This window comes from Balaenoptera musculus, chromosome 4, assembly GCF_009873245.2.
Source record: "Balaenoptera musculus isolate JJ_BM4_2016_0621 chromosome 4, mBalMus1.pri.v3, whole genome shotgun sequence".
Lineage (NCBI taxonomy): Eukaryota > Metazoa > Chordata > Mammalia > Artiodactyla > Balaenopteridae > Balaenoptera > Balaenoptera musculus.
This window is the reverse complement of record NC_045788.1, coordinates 19759516-19778460: the sequence shown is the minus strand read 5'-3', so window position 1 is coordinate 19778460 and position 18945 is coordinate 19759516. Positions and strand designations below refer to the sequence as shown.

The 18945-nt window shown below is 44.3% G+C and overlaps 1 pseudogene; it reads left to right on the top strand.

The window, feature by feature from the left end:
- Window positions 1-10609, top strand: part of LOC118894509 — a 40506-nt pseudogene extending 29897 nt beyond the window's left edge.
- The last annotated feature ends 8336 nt before the right edge of the window (window positions 10610-18945 follow it).

Below are 18945 nucleotides of genomic sequence, written 5' to 3'. Positions count from 1 at the left end.
AATGTAATGTCAGTTATAGCTCAGCAAAACTGGGAAAAAATAAAAAATAAAATCCTCTTTGGGAATTCCCTGGTGGTCCAATGGTTAGGACTCCGCACTTTCACTGACAAGGATGTGGGTTCAATCCCTGGTCCGGGAACTAAAATCCGCCAGCCGGCCAACATGGTCCCCCCCCCCAAAAAAAAAATCCTCTGGTCCTCTGCTGTCACAATCTAGACCCTAGAATATTTTAGAAGTTCCTATAGCAAACATACTTGCTGATTTATAAATGAACACTACGGCAGTAATATTGTCTTTGCAATGGCCAAGGTCTTCATGATTAAGGTTTGGACCTGCCACCTCTTTACATCCCCTGCTCTTTTACCATAGTCTGAAGCTTCATAAATGTTTTTGATTGATGGCAAAGCTGTTGAGTTTCAGTAGACAAATCTGATTACTCTCCCGAAGGAGTGGGAAAAAGGCACAAATAATTGACTCCATGAATATATTTGATTTTGAAGTATAATGTGATAATTTTATGATAAGTTCGCCTTGGTATTCACTTTACTAATAGTTCCTGAGCATAAATTAATTACTAGGAAGCTGCAAGTGTCCCTAGAAGATTCTTTCAATAGGAAGTTCCTCTCACTGCCCCCTTGGGGCATGTGACAGAAGCTCTGCCAATCAAATGCTGTCTCCCAGGGCTTTGATATTTCAACAAAAAGGAGAGGAGGGGTATAACCTTTGGTCTCAGTGGACTAAGAGTGGGGTAGAGCTCTAAAGACCAAAAGGAATTTACTGTCCATATAGTAAACTCAAAAAGGGACACTAGGATTCAATTCCCTCGTTAAATTATTCATTTTACAAACACTTACTGAGCATGCAATGTGTACCAGGCATTGTACTAGATGTTTGCACATACTCATTTCATTTAACAGACGAAGACAGATTCAAAAACTTTCAAGATGGGCTTCCCTGGTGGCGCAGTGGTTGAGAGTCCGCCTGCCAATGCAGGGGACACGGGTTCAAGCCCTGGTCCGGGAGGATCCCGCATGCCGTGGAGCAGCTAAGCCTGTGCGCCACAGCTGCTGAGCCTGTGCTCTGGAGCCCACGAGCCACAACTACTGAGCCCGCATGCCACAACTACTGAGGCCTGCGCGCCTAGAGCCCGTGCTCCGCAACGGGAGAAGCCGCCACAATGAGAAGCCCATGCACCACAACGAAGAGTGGCCCCCACTCGCCGCAGCTAGGGGAGGCCCACACGTAGCAACGAAGACCCAATGCAGCCAAAGATAAATAAAATAAATAAACTTATAAAAAAAAAAAAAAACTTTCAAGAAACTTGCTCAAGGTCACACAGCCAGGCGAGGATCCAGGCCCCTGAGTCCATTCTAGTGCTTTATCTTCTATTCCACAGCTTACGCCAAGGCTTGCCCACATCTAGTTTTAGGGGTAAAATGAAAGAAAAACACCAAACAGATTCTTTTTAAACAGATGAGGCTGACTTAAAAAGTAGAATTAACTTTATTTCAAGTGAGTATTAAAACTTATGTACAGTCCCTGAGAACACATGGCTGGTAGGGGTGGAGACTGGAAGGGAGATTTCCCAGGAAAGAATGGGTGAGGCCACATGCACACACACCAATACACACAAAACAGAATTCTCCCCCATCAGAGGGGATGAACCTCAAACAGCCAACAGAAAGCTGATGGTTGAGGTGCTTGGAATGAAAACGGTTAACAGTTAGCCTGCCAAGTGAAAGAAACCCAGCTCTACTAGCTTAGACGACCACAGAAACAGCCTCAAGGGCAATGGCAAGTAAGACTGACTCTCTCTTTCTCCCCTTCCTTTTCTTGTCTGTGCATCTCTCTGTAGGTCAACCACTTTGTCTCAGTCAAGTTTCTACAAGTGAATTGAGCAATAGCTGTTGGCAGTTTTCAGACTGCACCTCCCACCCAAGAAGAATGTTACACCTTCCCCTAGTGCCAGTTCAAACATCCTGGTGTAGTGCCAGAGTGTGTGTGTGTGTGTGTGTGTGTGTGTGTCGTTAGCAGTGAGGGAGGGGGAGGCAGCCAGTGGTGATAATTATCCAGGAGAAATGGGGAGATATGAGCCTGCAATGAAAACATTAAATGTCCTCCACATGGAGTTATCATTCTAATAAGCCTCTGTTCTTTCTGGTTATAATTGCATCATTGTCTCCACAAGTTCAGGAAAGAAGTGGCTGAAACAGGAGGTTAATCAGCTCAGCTGTATCCCTCATCTACATTAACAGCATCATTATTTTCATTTATGGGTCTATTCTGTTGATTAGCTTTTATGCCTATTAGCTTTGACGGACTGTGACGTATGGAAATGTGAGCGTGCTGATCATCTCTGATAACCATCCTAGACTTTTCTGTAGATTTTCTTTCTATATTGACTCAACTTCTATTTCTGTATGTGGCCCATTAACAAGAATAATTCCAAAGACTTAAATATAACATTTCAGAATTGATCAAGCATGTTATATCCCAGTAGGTAGATTCAAACCGATGTTTGCTTGCACAAGAATTCATTATACTGTATAGCAAAGGGAACTATACCCAATCTCCTGGGATAAACCATTATGGAAAAGAATATTAAAAAAAATGTATATATGTGTATAACTGAGTCACATTGCTGTATAGCAGAAATGAAGCACAACATTGTAAATCAACTATACTTCAATTAAAAATATAGATTAGAGGGCTTCCCTGGCGGCGAAGTGGTTGAGAATCTGCCTGCCAATGCAGGGGACACGGGTTCGAGCCCTGGTCTGGGAAGATCCCACATGCCGTGGAGCAACTAGGCCCGTGAGCCACAACTACTGAGCCTGCACGTCTGGAGCCTGTGCTCCGCAACAAGAGAGGCCGCGATAGTGAGAGGCCCGCGCACCGTGATGAAGAGTGGCCCCCGCTTGCCGCAACTAGAGAAAGCCCTCGCACAGAAACAAAGAATCAACACAGACAAAAATAAATAAATAATAAATAAATAAATAAATAAATAAAATATATAGATTAGAGCCCTATATTTGTATTTTCCTCCTCATTTAGCGTAGGATAAAAAGGGGGGAGCAAATTGGGGTGGGAATGTGGGCTGGATTGACTCCCTGCCTTATCACACACCCTGTGACCTTGGGTAGGTCCTTTAGTCATTTAAATTTCCTTTTCATTCTCTCTGAAATGGTTAACATCACCAATTTAGGGATATTGGGAGGAGTAGAGATAACAGATGCTTAGCACAGGGTATGGGAGGCTTAATAAATGGTGCTTATTGATTTTAACCAAAGCCATTCTCCTACAATGCCCTGAGAGATCTTTATCCCAGGTTGGGAGGACTCAGCAGTGCTCCGCTATACACTCATTCACCTGTCCAAGGTACATAGAAAGCGATCAATCATCAGTTTAGTGGGATATTCCCTCTCTGAGCCCAAATTGCCCTGCACGGCTCATGGTCCATTTGATCTTCCTATTGCACTGCTGTATGACATAGCTTGCATTGTTAACTCAGACTGTTAACTCTTACATTGTACAATGTTTCACCAACAGTTGCCAAACTGACCTCATTTCCTGCCAAGTTAACCTCATTTCCGTTTTTGATAGGGTTGCTAAACTGAACGGATTCCGAGAATACTGCAGACACAGTATTATCTGGGTTCTGCCAGGGGGACGATAAGGTCCTGTGGTGTCTCTGTGGCCAGGATGGCCAAAACAGTGGGGAGACAGTGTAGATAGCAGGAGTCATAACTGGCTGGACAGTTCCTCCAGAAGCCCTTTGATCAGACCAAGAAGTTTGGTTGTGGGAAGTAGGTGGGTACAGAGAGGTCAAGCTGGGAATAAGAACTGAAGTGGTCATGAAAAATATCCTCCAAAATCTAGAGTAGGAAGCCCTTTCACTCATTCACAGAGCAAACTGAGTGCATGGGCAGGGCACTGTGTAAGGCTCTGGGGATAGAAGAGAACAAAACAGACATGACTTCTGCCTTTTTGGAGCTTACATTCTAGTGGTGGGGAGAGAGACAACAAACACACAAATCATCTGGAAATTTCTAAAACTGATGTGATACCAAGAAAGTAGCATGACTTGGGGCAGGAGAGGGGTGCTCCTTTAGGTATGATTGCCCAGTGAGCTAGAGAATGAGTAGCCAGCTGTGTGAACTTCTGGGGCCATAGCCAGCTAGGCGGAGGGAAGAGCAAAGGCAAAGGTCCCGAAAAGAGAACGTGCGGGGCTTCCCTGGTGGCGCAGTGGTTAAGAATCCACCTGCCAATGCAGGGGACAAGGGTCCGAGCCCTGGTCCAGGAAGATGCCACATGCCGTGGAGCAACTAAGCCCATGCGCCACAACTACTGAGCCTGAGCTCTAGAGCCTGTGAGCCACAACTACTGAGCCCGCGAACCACAACTACTGAAGCCCGGACACCTAGAGCCCGTGCTCCACAACAAGAGAAGCCACTGCAGCGAGAAGCCCGCGTGCTCCACAAGAGAAGCCACTGCAGCGAGAAGCCCGCGCACTGCAACGAAGAGTAGCCCCCGCTCGCCGCAACTAGAGAAAGCCCATGCGCAGCAATGAAGACCCAACGCAGCCAAAAATAAATAAAATAAATAAATTTTTTAAAAAAAGAGAGAGAGAATGTGCTTGGTATATTAAGGTCTAGAAAGAAAAGCAGGTCTGGGGAGCAGAAATGGGGTGGAGAGGTGCAAGGAGTGGACCTTCTAGTGAAGAGCCTCCCAGATGATGTGCCCTAGGGGGTTTCACAGGGTCCCAGCTGTAGCTCCCTCAGCAAGTCAGCAGAAATAGGGCCTGGAGCAGCCTGATTCCCTCCTTACCAACACCAGCACCTTGGACTGCAAAAAGTTCATCTACTTACCCCAGTGTTCAGTGCACATTTACAATTTCCTTTGTGTTCCATGATGTAGAAGGTTGGGAAGCACTGATGTAGCTTTTTGTAGATCATGTTTAACACTTTAAATGTTAACGCCTATATAGTCTCAAACGACAAAATTAGAACTATTGCCTAGAAAATATAGAGAAAGAGATATACCTCAAAACAAGGGGAACTTTAAAAACCATCAGAATCATCCAATGATAGAATGTGTTGCCTCAAAAAATAGTCTGATAGGAAGAGGAAAATACATATATTGGGTAGGAAGACTCAATATTATAAAGATGTCAATTCACAATAAATTAGTCTACACATTTAACATAACCAGGATTAAAACATCAAGTTTTTTTTAACTACACAATTTTTAAATTTATATTCTAAGAATATCTGGGAAAATTCTGGGGAAAAAAAGATGACCATCTCTTCTAGGTATTAAACATATTAAACACAGAATAATAAAAACAGTATGGTAAGGGACATGAGGAAAGTTAAAAAGAAAACCACAGGGCTTCCCTGGTGGCGCAGTGGTTAAGCATCCGCCTGCCAATGCAGGGGACACGGGTTCCAGCCCTGGTCCGGGAAGATCCCACATGCCGCGGAGCAACTAAGCCCGTGCACCACTACTACTGAATCCGTGTGACACAACTGCTGAAGCCTGCGTGCCTGGAGCCTGTGCTCCGCAATGAGAAGCCCTCAGCAACTAGAGAAAGCCCGCGCACAGCCACGGAAGACGCAACGCAGCCAATAAATAAATAAAATAAATCTATTTTAAAAAAAAAAAAAAAAAAAAAAAAAAAAAAAAAAAAAAAAAAAAAGAAAACCACAGTCCCAAAATGGCATCACTCATGTTAAAAGCCCATGACACCAAACCTAGATTTAATACCTGATCTAATTGCAGTTTCAACCTCTCCCAGAAATGTAATCTTAACCAACCAGTCTGGAATTTTCCGATCAAGCACCAGTAAGGTAATCTGTCACATGGGCCCTCTCCCTTTCCACCCCGCCTTCCCCAACCAAGAAGAGCCAATCTGCATGACAAAACCATTGCTGTTCCCTTCCTCTAAAAAAAGATGCCCTAGCCTAAAAATAATCTTTTCTTTTCTTTTGCTAATAGCTCCCTTTCCCCACCCTTCTTCCTATAAAAACCTTCCATATTGTACAACTCCTTGGAGGCTCTTCTAGTTTCTAGATGAGATTCCACCCAAATCATGAATCGCCTAATAAAGCCAATTAGATCTTCAAATTTACTTGGTTGAATTTTGTTTTTTAAACACTAGGCAGGGGACTTCCCTGGTGGTACAGTGGTTAAGAATCCACCTGCCAATGTAGGGTACACGGGTTCCAGCCCTGCTCCGGGAAGATCCCACATGCCGCAGAGCAACTAAGCCCATGCGCCACAACTACTGAAGCCCGTGTACCGCAACGAAGAGTAGCCCCCGGTCAGCGCAACTAGAGAAAGCTTGTGCCCAGCAACGATGACCCAATGCAGCCAAAACAAAAAACAAACAAACAAAAAACAAACAAACAAAAAACACTAGGCAGATAGATCAATGAAACAAAATTAAAAGCCCAGAAACATATATATGTGTAAAATTTTATATATAATTTGTATATATAAATTTAGTTTATTATAAAGATAGTATTCTAAAAATAGATTATTCAGGGAATTCCCTGGCTGTCCAGTGGTTAGGACTTGGTGCTTTCGCTGCCTTGGCCCGGGTTCAATCCCTGGTCAGGGAATTAAGATCCTGCAAGTCACACAGTGTGGCCAAAAAAAATAAATTAAATAAAAATGGATTTTTTTCTTTTTGGCTGTGCCGGGTGGTTTGTGGGATCTTTGTTCCGCAACCAGGGATTGAACACGTGCCCCCTGTGGTGGAAGCACAGAGCCCTAACCACTGGACTGCCAGGGAATTCCCAAAAATGGGTTATTCAATAGAAGGTGTTAGGAAACTGAAGAGCAATCTGGAAAAGAAATACAATTGGATCACTACTTTATAGTCTAAAGGAAAATAAATTCCAGATGGAGGAAAGGTTGGAATGTGAAAAGTGAAAGAACAAATGTACTAGAAGAGAACGTGGTAGAATTTTTGAATCTTGCTATAGACAAGCTTTGCTCAGTATGGTAAAACAAACACTAAAATAAATAGATAAAACAAGATGCTGTAAAAGAAAATACTAATAAGTTTCAGCTTTTTTCCCCCCAGTTTTACTGAGATACGATTGGAAAGTGAAATTGTATATATCTAAGGTATACAACATGATGTTTGGATATACATTGTGAAATGATTACCAAAATCAAGCTAATTAACAAATCCATCACCTCACCAAGTTACCTTTTTTTTTTTTTTTGGTGATGGTGGTAAGAACCCTTGAGATCTACAATGTTAGTTGATTTCAAGTATACAATACATTATTATTAACTCTAGTCACCATGCTATACATTAGGTCTCCAAAAGTTATTCATCTTATAACTGAAAAGTTGTACCCTTTGACCAACATCTCTCCATTTCCCCCACCCCCAGCTTCCAGTAATGAGCATCCTACTCTGTTACTATGAGGTCCATTCTTTTAGATTCCACATATAAGTGAGATCATGCAATATTGGTCTTTCTTTGTCTGGCTTATTTCATTTACATTCACTGAATTGAACAATTAAAAAATTAAAAAAAAAATTTTTTTTTAATTCCTGCATGGAAAAAGAAAGTCATAAGAGAAATAACAAACTGGAAAAAATTTTCAATTTAAATTGTTGTTATTTAAAAAAACATATGTATATATAAAGCCTAATATTTACAAGAAAAGCAACAAGGAGAAAAAAATAGAAAAACAGGTAAAGGATATGAACAGACGGCACACAGAAAATAAACACAATGACTCTCACATATATGAAAGATGCTCAACTTCATTCATAAGAGAAGTGCAAATGAAAACAGCTAAAGGTAACTATTTTTAACCTACCAAGTTGGCATAAGTTAAAAAGAAAAGTAATTAATATCCTAGTAATAGCATGGGCATTACATAATGCCAACTCTCATAGTTGATGAATGGAATACAAATTGATACAACATCTACTGAGAGCAACTGGCAATATCTATCAAAATAACAAATGTTATTTGTTATTTTGATCCAACAATTTGATCCAACAATTCTACTTTTAGATATTTATCCCACAACCTTGTGTGCACGTGAAAAAAGATGTAGTATAGTCAAAGTTATTCATTGCAGCCTTGTCTGTAATAGCAAAAGGGCAGGAACCCCAAAATAGTCATAAATAGATTGATTTATTAAATTATGACATATCCATACAATGAAATGCTATGCACCTGTTAAAAGGAATAAAGCAGCTTGCTCTAAGTATGGAATAATTTCTAAGATATGTAATTAAGGGGGAAACATTGTATTTAATCTGCTAACACTTGTGTTAAAAAAAAAAAAAGAGAAAAGAAAAGAAAAAAAAAAGAGGGACTTCCCTGGTGATCCAGTGGTTAAAACTCTATGCTTCCACTGCAGGGGGCATGGGTTTGATCCCTGGTCAGGGAACTAAGAACCCATATGCCACGCAGTGTGGTCAAAAAAAAAAAAAATAATAATAATAATAACATATATGCTTGTAAAACGCACAGACTATCCCTGGAAGGATGCATACAAAAGTAGTAACAATGGCTGCCTCTGGGGAGAAGAACTGAGGTGCTAGAGGAAGAGGGATAGAAGAGACTTTCTTTTCATTGCATATTCTTTCATACCCTTTGATTTTTATATTGTATATGTTATCTAATTTTAAAAATAGATTACAATTGAAAGTATGGGGTGAAAATGTCCATATATGTGTTTGTACAAATATAGAAAATAGCCATTCTTAGCATCCTGTAACAAATGGTAGGGAGGTGGGGGATTTGAGGTGAGGCTTGACTTTTTACTTTGATACTCTGCCGTATTTTTTCAATGTGTTACATTAAGCACATACAGCTTTTCTAATTAAAAAAATTAATACTAGTTTTCTCACCAGAGGAGTGTTGGTACAAAGCTGAAAAGACTATTTGCAGAGTACTTTGTATGGGGAGTTCCACCTTGGTAGGGAATTTCAGACCAGATGGGTCTTTAAGCAGATTTCAACATAAAACATTCCTTAGTTCTATGATCTATAATTCTAGGTGGACGGGCCTTATTTCTCCAACTGGATTATAAGCTCTTTAAGGATGGGGAGTGTCAATTTTGCTTAAAAAGAAAAAAATGTCCCTCATCTCTTAGCACAAAGGTACATAACTTGCCAAATAAAGTCTGTGACTTGAACGAAGGGACATCTGTTTTTTTCACAGGCGACATAATGCAGATTCAGTGCCCAGAGTTGTTAAGGTCACATATTGTTGTTCTAACCTTTCCTATCACAAAGAGAAATGTAATACAGTTTTACTGGTAAAGAAGGCTTAGTCAGCACATTTTGCTTTGGGTTTAGTAAAACAAGAATTTATTTGGTCAAAGTTAGTGGACCGGGCTTCCCTGGTGGCGCAGTGGTTGAGAATCTGCCTGCTAATGCAGGGGACACGGGTTCGAGCCCTGGTCTGGGAAGATCCCACATGCCACGGAGCAGCTGGGCCCGTGAGCCACAACTACTGAGCCTGCGCGTCTGGAGCCTGTGCCCCGCAACGGGAGGGGCCGCGATAGTGAAAGGCCCGCGCACTGCGATGAAGAGCGGTCCCCGCACCGCGATGAAGAGTGGCCCCCACTTGCCGCAACTAGAGAAAGCCCTCGCACGAACCGAAGACCCAGCACAGCCAAAAATAAATAAATAAATAAAAGTACACAATTGAATGGGAATAGAATAAAAAAAAAAAAAAAAAAATCTTCCATTTAAAAAAAAAAAAAAAAAAAAGTTAGTGGACCAAGAACTGCTGGCCAGCGCACCGCCGTGATCTCCATTTACATAATGCCAACAACAGGACTGTAGGTCTGGAGCCTGGGACTTTTCCCTGGGCACCCACTCGGGTCTCTAATTATCATCAATCCTTCTGGCATCAAAGTAAAGAGTCATAACTCTTTTTTTTTAAGTCACAACTCTTATAGTCAATGTGTACTGAATAAACGACTGTGCTAACCTACGAATACATGCCCAAATGAATAGATGGATCAATTATTGGGTAAATAAGTGCATAAATACATGCATTAATTAATGAATGAAACACTTTCTCATGGGGCAGACAGGCATACTATGTATGGGTCATGGACGCTGACAGACCTAGAAAGTAGAGATAGGAACTATGGAGTGACAGGCACTCGGAGCAGTCCCCACGGCTGTCCACAACCTGTACCTGTTTGACCGGAACGGAGTGTGTCTGCATTACTGCGAGTGGCACCGCAAGAAGCAAGCGGAGATCCCCAAGTAGGAGGAGTACAAGCTGATGTACGGGATGCTCTTCTCTATCCTTTCCTTTGTCAGCAAGATGTCCCCGCTAGACATGAAGGACGGCTCCCTGGCCTTCCAAACTAGACGTTACAAACTCCATTAGTACGAGATGCCCGCTGGGATCAGCGCTGTCATGAATACTGACTTGGGCGTGGGACCCATCCGAGATGTGCTGCACCACATCCACGGTGATCTGTACGTGGAGCTGGTGGTGAAGAATCCCCTGGGCTCGCTGGGCCAAACTGTGCAGAATGAGCTCTTCCGCTCCCGACTGGACTCCTGCGGCCACTCTCCGCCCTTGTTCTCCACCTGGGCTGGTTGAAGGAAGCACCCTACCTCACCCCTCAGAAGAATCCCTGTCTGTCTGGGGCCCTTCCTGACCTGTTTCACCCGATGGCCCCCTACTGCAAATGCCACCGCCCCAGCACCCCCAGCCCAGTGAAGCTCCTCGGTAGCCCTCCCAGGGGAACAGCCTAAAGCCATCCCTGGTGCCCTCCCCGGCACAGGAAGAAAGCCTACCAGAGTCCCTACACCTCCAAAGCAGGCCCTCTCCAGTTTTATCCCCTACCTGATGCTTCGAGAAGTACAGAATAAACTTCTTATCACTTAAAAAAAAAAAAAAGAAGAAGAAGAAAGAAGGTAGAGATAGACACAATGAGCACAATGAGCCCAAGACTGGGGCCCGTCCTGTGAGGACCACAAGCGGCCCCATCTCCTGGTCAGTGCCTAAGAGTGTGCCCAGCCAAGCAGAGTACATAGCACAGGGTCAGAGCCATAAACGCCCAGATGGGCGCCCACCAAGGAAACTTTTATCACTACTAAGGGCCAAGATTAGGCTGCCACTTCAAGAAATACCTACCCGGGCTTCCCTGGTGGCGCAGTGGTTAAGAATCCGCCTGCCAATGACACGGGTTCGAGCCCTGGTCCGGGAAGATCCCACATGCTGCAGAGCAACTAAGCCCGTGCGCCACAGCTACTGAGCCTGTGCTCTAGAGCCCACGAGCCACAACTACTGAGCCTGCATGCTGCAACTACTGAAGCCCACGCACCTAGAGCCCGTGCTCCGCTACAAGAGAAGCCACCGCAATGAGAAGCCCGCGCACCACAATGAAGAGTAGCCCCCGCTCGCCACGACTAGAGAAAGCCCTCGCGCAGCAGCAAAGACCCAAAGCAGCCAAAAATAAATTAATTAATTTTAAAAAATTAAAAAAAAAAAAACAAACCTACCTAAGCCCTCTGATTAAAAATATTTGGTTTCCTCTGTATTTGGCTCTTTATGATTCCAGATATTTTATCCCCAGTTTTTTTCACAACAGGAAACATGTATATGTCAAAGTGTGGTCATATCAAAAAAAAATTTTTTTTGCCACTTAACCTCTCCCTCCCTCTTTCTCTCTCTCTCTCTCTCTCTCTCTCTCTCTCACACACACACACACACACCCACACACACCAGAGCAACAGAAAATGGCAATTACATCTCAGAAGTTTACAAAGTCCAAAAGGTGGTCAAGATAAATGGCGATATAACATTCTACCTTGATGAAAGGTATCCAGACTCACCTATTAAATTGGCAAAGGTTTTTTTTTTTAATAAGAATGCTCAGTGTTACTATGGTCAAAGCAGCTCATTTAGCAAACTCCTGCTGGTGGTGATATAAACTGGGAAAACTCTTGGGAGAGCATTGGGCCATCCATCTTGAAAGCTTTAACAATATGCCTACCCTATGTCCTAGTGATCTCACTTCTCACAACAGGGATGTGATGCAAAAGAAATAATTCTTTATTCTTAGAACATAATCCCAAAGCATTTTTTTAAAGACTTAAAATAGCAAACCCCAGCCCTCCACCCCCATCCGCCAGGCTCTAATCTCCTTTCCCTGCTTCTCTTCATAGTACATATTACATATTCATGTGTTTGTCTGTGTTTCCTCCCCACCCCTCCCAAAGAATCAAAGCAAACTGTGTCCCTAGCGCCCTTGAATAACTCCTTACACATAGTAGGTACTCATAAATATCTGTTTAACTAATGAATTATTTATAATAGTGAAAATTAAAACAAATGTAAAAATAGAGTAATAATGATTAAGTAATAATGATTAAGTACATTTTGGCAATCCTTTGATTGGCTATTGTGTAGTCATTACAAATGTAATTATAAGAACTATATCAACTTGGAAAATAAATATACTGTTAAGGGAGAAATCAAAATGCAAAACAGGGGACTTCCCTGATGGTACAGTGGTTAAGACTCCGTGATCCCAATGCAAGGGGCCCGGGTTTGATTCCTCGTCAGGGAACTAGATCCCACATGCAGCAACTAAAAGATCCCGCCTGCTGCAACTAAGACCTGGCACAGCCAAATAAATAAATAAATATTTTAAAAATGCAAGATAGTATGTAGGTGTGGTTGATTGTTACAGTAATGACCCCAATGAACCATGCCTACCTGTATCTGTATTTTCTTTAAGTCTCCTCTCACACTGACTCTGGGCTTCACCATGTGACTTGTTGTGGATGATGGGACATGAGCAAAGATGATTCTGGCAGCAGCTTGAAAAATGTTTGCACAGTGGGTCTTGACCTCTCTACCTTGCTGCTTTTGGAACCCAGTTGTCCAGGTAGCATGCTGGAAATATACCACCCAGCCCGTAGCCAGCGCCAGACACTGAATGTCTCATTCATTGAATGAGGCCATATTATACAGCACCCAGCTCTAGTTGAGCCAACAGAAGACTGCAGTGGCATGAATGACCCTAGTTGATAATAGCAGAAGAAACGCCCAGCTGAGCTCTGCTCAAATTGATGACTCACAGAATTGTGAACAAGTGAAAGGGTTGTAGTAATAAGCAGCAAGTTTTGGGGTGGTTTGATATAATATCTGCTTTGTTGAAATAGGTGTGCGTATGGAGGAAAAAAGTACAGTGCTGTTTACACAGAAAGAACTCACAGCAATCCTGTGATGAAAGAAACTCAGGTGAGGAGACCTCTTGACTAGGCATGACTTACCAGGCACGACTCTGTCGCACAGAGACCAATATATTCTAGAGGAAAAACAAGCACACAAATGAGTACAGAGGTTCTGTTTAGAGTGATGAAAAAGTCTTGGAGATAGATAGTGGTGATGGTTGTACAGTATTGTTAATGTAATTAATGTCACTGAATTGTATAACTTAAAAATGGTTAGTTAAGGGATTTCCCTGGTGGTCCGTGGTAAAGAATCCGCCTTCCAATGCAGGGGACTCCAGTTCGATCCCTCGTCAGGGAACTAAGATCCCACATGCCTCGGGGCAACTAAGCCCGTGTGCGCCACAACTACTGAACTCACACGCCTCAACCAGAGAGCCCGCATGCCGCAAACTACAGAGCCCACCGCCCTGGGGCCCGTGTGCCACAACTAGAGAGAAGCCAGAGTGCAGCAACTAGAGAGAAGCCCGAGTGCTGCAATGAAGAGACCGTGCACCGTAACAAAAGATCCCGCATGCCTCAACGAAGATCCTGTGTGCTGCAGCTAAGACCCAATGCAGCCAAAAAAAAAAAAAGGAAAATAAATAAACAAAATAAATAAATATTTTTTAAAAATGGTTAGTTAAAATGGCACATTTAGTGGAATTCCCTGGCTGTCCAGTGGTTAGGATTCTGAGCTCCTACTGCAGGGGGCATGGGTTCGATCCCTGGTGCGAGAACTAAGATCCCACAAACCGCAAGGCATGGACAAAAAAAAAACCCACAAAGAAACAAAACAACCGCCTGCCCCAAAACCATATAAGCAAAGTCACCTATCACAAACTTCCTCCAAAGATGGTAATCTTTCCCTAACATGCAATACAATTGGTTCCTCAGCCACTGTGAACAGCTCTTACAGTGGGCTAATATCCGCCCAGGATTACTTTCTGTCTTTCCCTGCAGACCTCGGCTGAGTGATGCAACCTGGTCCTGCCATCCTTTCAACAGCTCTGAATGTCAGGATGGGGTGGTGGAACTTACCTTCCTCAAAGGAACCAGATGCCAGTTGGCCGATCCCCACACCCACCGTTCCTCACTCTCTCCCGTGAGGCACACACTGCACTTACAGCCATGCCCATGACCAAGAATGTTCTTTGGTTTCAGAGCATGCTTCCTTGCCTCCTGCAGCAAGATGTGACAGTCACCACATCATCTGTTACTCACCACTTTGCCCTCTGCGCTATGCCAACCCTGGCTTTAGACAGCTCCGTGAAACCGACGGGCGGCATTCCTGGCTGAAACCTCCTGCAGAGGAAGCGAAGGGGGATTAACAGGGCACCTCACTCTCACTCTCCCTGAGAAGGAGCTCTTCCGCAAGGTCCAGGGCCCCCCTAGTTTCCTGCATCTGACTGGGGTTCCTCACTGGATAGCCAGCGAGCCCTCTCACAGGAAAGGTGTTTGCCCAGTGCCTTCCCAGTGGCTTTTGCCCTAAACTTGAATCTGGTGACACTGACTCATCCTTCCCTCGCGGCACCGATACTCAATACTAGGCCACGGCAGCCGCCGTGAAATACCGGCCCGGCTTGTAGCTTTCTCTCTTCCTCTCCCGATCCTGCCTGGGCTCAGACCTGGCTGCCTACCTCAGCTTTCCCCAGTGCCTGTGCAATTCACCGCTGAGGTTTTTTACTTTTTTGCTTCCCTGCACAAGTGAATATTTGTTACTAATTTCCCCACTCTTTTGTGGGCTGCCTTTAGCCCTTCTTTCTGGGAGCTACTTTACCTCTGCTCCAGGGTCCTGGTAATTACCCTTCTAACTCAATTAGATGACCTTATTCTTTCCCACTTCCTCTTTCCTTCCATTGTTATGCAGAGGGAGGGGAGGTGGCTGAACGGGGGCGGAGAATTGGATTAGGTAACAGGGTAACCCAGCAGCTGTCTTCGGGGTTCTGCCTCTGCCCCTGCTTCCAACGAGCCCCACACCCGCTCCACGCTGTCTTCCCACCTGCAAAACCAGGAACAAAGGAGCCAGGAGTGTGGGAGCAATGAATAAGGGGGCCTTGGCTGAGGCAGTGGAGAGGAGGAAAAAGTTTCCCTCTTAGGGCTCCTGGCTGGGTATGAAAATTAAACTGACAAAGACAGATTAACAAGAGAACAGCATACAACTTTTGTTAAATTTTTATTAAATTCTTCACAAGAGAATGAAGACCTGAAGAAGTGACCAGAGCAGGAAGCTTTTATATCTCTTAGACAAATAATAAATGTGTGAAGAATTAACAACACAAAGGGGTTTGGGCTAGGAGTAGTAAATGGTGAAGAAGTAACTAGGAAGATAAGGGTTAGTTTAACGCAGTTTGTTTATACAGCCTCGGTCCCAAATTCCCTGTCCCTGGTGACAAGAAAGTCCTCCTTCCTCCTAGTACAGGGAGGGTACTTTTCACATGGGAGTTTTATGACCTGTTTCAGGGAAGAAGGGCAGGGAGGTCACAGAGTGACCCTCCTGCTCCTGCCACTTTTTAAAATTCCTTCAGCTTAAAATATTTAATATGCCAAGGTGCCATATTTTGGGGTTGCATGTCCTGAACCCTGTCAGCATCTTATTACGATTTCCTCAGATGAACGGGAGATTGTGACATTACAAAATAAATGCCAAGAGACTATATGCAGGAAGAAAACAGTAGTGTTGGGAAGAAAAAGTAATTTGGTTCAGGGAAATCGATGCGGAGAAAATTTATATACAATCTCCGTCTTGGACTACATTCTCAAGTGATTATTCTTATCCTTCTGGGGGGACACACACCCCTTTGAGATGAACGATAGAGGATCATATCCCCAGGAAAATACATGTAAACACAGAAACCAAACATTAGGGGCTCACTACCTCCTTGAATCCTGGCGGCACAGGGTAAGTGGGTAATTTCCTTCTTTGTAACCCCATCTAGAAGCTCAGTGTGGTTTGGAGAAAGCATTCATTTGTTCATTCATTCAACAAGTAACTCTTTGAGAAACTTCCAAGTGTCAGGCCCCACGCTGGGCCACATTGTGAGGCAGAAAGAGGTGAATCGGACACAGTGCCTGCTCCTGGGACGCTCACGGTCTGGTGGGGAGACCTACAGAGAGCGCACAATGAGGGTAACAGTGATGGAAGAGGCAGCCGAGCGAACGGTGGGAGCCTGGAGGGAAGGGGTAGAACTGCTTCCCACCCTTCCCCCTTCCCCCATCCCCCAGCAGTCAGTCCTGCACCTCTGACTACAAAGCAAAGTGGTCTGAAAAAGCCCAAGTATGCCCTGAGGGGCTAGCTGAGCGGTCGGGGTCTGAGCTCTCACGCCCCACCCACGCCCCTGCCAGCGTTCACACCTCCACTGGGATGGACCCGTTTTCCTCTCTCCCCAACAGGCTCCCTGGGTGCTGTCCATTCACAGCCAGCCCACCCCCCGCTACCCCATCTGGGGCTGTTCTTAGCTCCCCAGGCCAGCTTTTAAATAAGTAGCCAACCCCCCATTGCACTTCCTCCTTTCGTTGCTTAAACCCTATTCATTTTACTAGTTAAGCTGCAGGGAAATAAGGAATAACAAAAATAACTAACTTTAAGGAAGTTACAGATTTGCAAGAAACCTGGGGAATCCTGGTATGAGCTGGTCTTTATTCACTTGATGGAAGGCTGGGCTGGGCTGGGCTAGGCTGGACCTGGCCCTGCTTCCTCTCACCTCTTCCCTGAATTCTCCCTTCTTAGAGTCCCAGGGAAAACCCACTTGCTACAAGTTTGCGTGTCAACCATCCTGCCTGTCTGGGTTGGATGCTAAGCTACTCCACTTATTCCAGCTGCTTCCCTATCACACCTTTGGCTACTGGAGCCCCAGAGCACCCATTGGAAGACTCTGGTTGCCCCTCTTCCCTTCCTGGTTTCAGCTCTTGACTCCTGAGGGAGAAAGTCCCTTTCCTCTTTGGTTTTGTTTTGGTTTTTTAAAATATATTTATTTATTTATTTTTGGCTGTGTTGGGTCTTCGTTGCTGCGCACAGCCTTTCTCTAGCTGTGGCAAACGGGGGCTTCTCTTCATTGTGGTGCACGGGCTTCTCACTGCAGTGGCTTCTCTTGTTGCGGAGCACGGGCTCTAGAGCACGGGCTCAGTAGCTGTGGCGCACAGGCTTAGTTGCTCCGCGGCATGTGGGCATGTGGGATCTTCCCTGACCAGGGCTCGAACCCGTGTCCCCTGCATTGGCAGGTGGATTCTTAACCACTGCGCCACCAGGGAAGCCCCCTGGTTTTGCTGTTGTTGTTGTTCGTTTTTCGTTTCTTTTCTGAATGTTAAGGGCCCCTCTGCTGTAAACTCCTTGAAGGCAGGGACTGTTTTCATCTCTGCTCTCCTAGCTTCTACCACAGGGTCTAAGACATTCCAGCTGCTCTGTGACTGTTTAACTCAGCATGTGTTAATTTATCCATTTTATTCATTTGTCTTGACAGTTCAGTCCCTTATATCTAATCCATGACCAAGTACTAGCAGCTCTACCAAAACTGTTCTTAAATTTGCTTCTCTTGATCTCTATTACTGGCACCACACCTTCGTCTAAGCCACTCTAGCTAGACGTTTTTGTAGCTGGGAATATATCATAGCTTCCCAGCTTTCTCTAAAAACTCCTGTAAACTTTCTTCACTCAGCTGATACAGTAATGATAGAGAGAGAGAAGGAAGGAAGGAAGGAAGGAAGGAAGGAAGGAAGGAAGGAAGGAAGGAAGGAAGGAAGGAAGGAAGGAAGGTAGGAAGGAAGAGAAGGAGGGAGGGAGGGAGGGAGAGGAGAAAATGACCAACCTCATAAATCTGGAACTCTTGAAACCTGGCATATTCCAGGCAGATTTCCTATTCGTGGAAGTATTGTGTCTGTGACCCCACAAACATTTCTGTTCTTCTTTTAAAAAAGAAATTAATTGGCTTTCTACCCTTCCTTTCACACTTGCAGTCAGTTGCAAATAGCAGAGAACCAACTAAAACCAGCAATAGGAAAGAATGGAGTTAATAGCTCAAACAATTTTGAAGTGTTGCTGGTCTGCTGGCTTGAGGCCAGTCTGGACCCAGAGTTTCACTTGATGTTCTTTCTCCCTCTATTGTTCCTGCTTTTAGCACTCTCTTCTGTATGTCGGTTTCATTTTTTTTAACCCACTCTCTTCACACAATGACATAGAGCTCTGGCTTTACTTGATCTTACAGAGAAAAAGAGACCCTTTCCACATGCCAATTATAAAGGTGACCTCGACTGGTCCAGTTAGAGTCACCTGCTCAGACTTCCCTGGTGGTGCAGTGGTTAAGAATCCGCCTGCCAATGCAGGGGACACGGGTTCGAGCCCTGGTCCGGGAAGATCCCACATGCCGCAGAGCAACTAAGCACGTGCGCCACAACTACTGAGTCTGTGCTCTAGAGCCCGCAAGCCACAACTACTGAGACCATGCGCTGCAACTACTGAAGCCCACGTGCCTAGACCCCATGCTCTGCAACAGGAGCAGCCACTGTAATAAGTCCACGTACCGCAACGAAGAGTAGCTCCTGTTCGTTCACTGCAACTAGAGAAAGCCTGCGTGTAGCAACAAAGACCCAACGTAGCCATAAATAAATACATATATTAAAAAATTAAAAATAAAAAAATAAAATAAAGTCACCTGCTCCTCCCTGAACTAATCACATTCATCACTGTTGTCAGGAAGGTGCAGAGCTCTGATTGGCTGG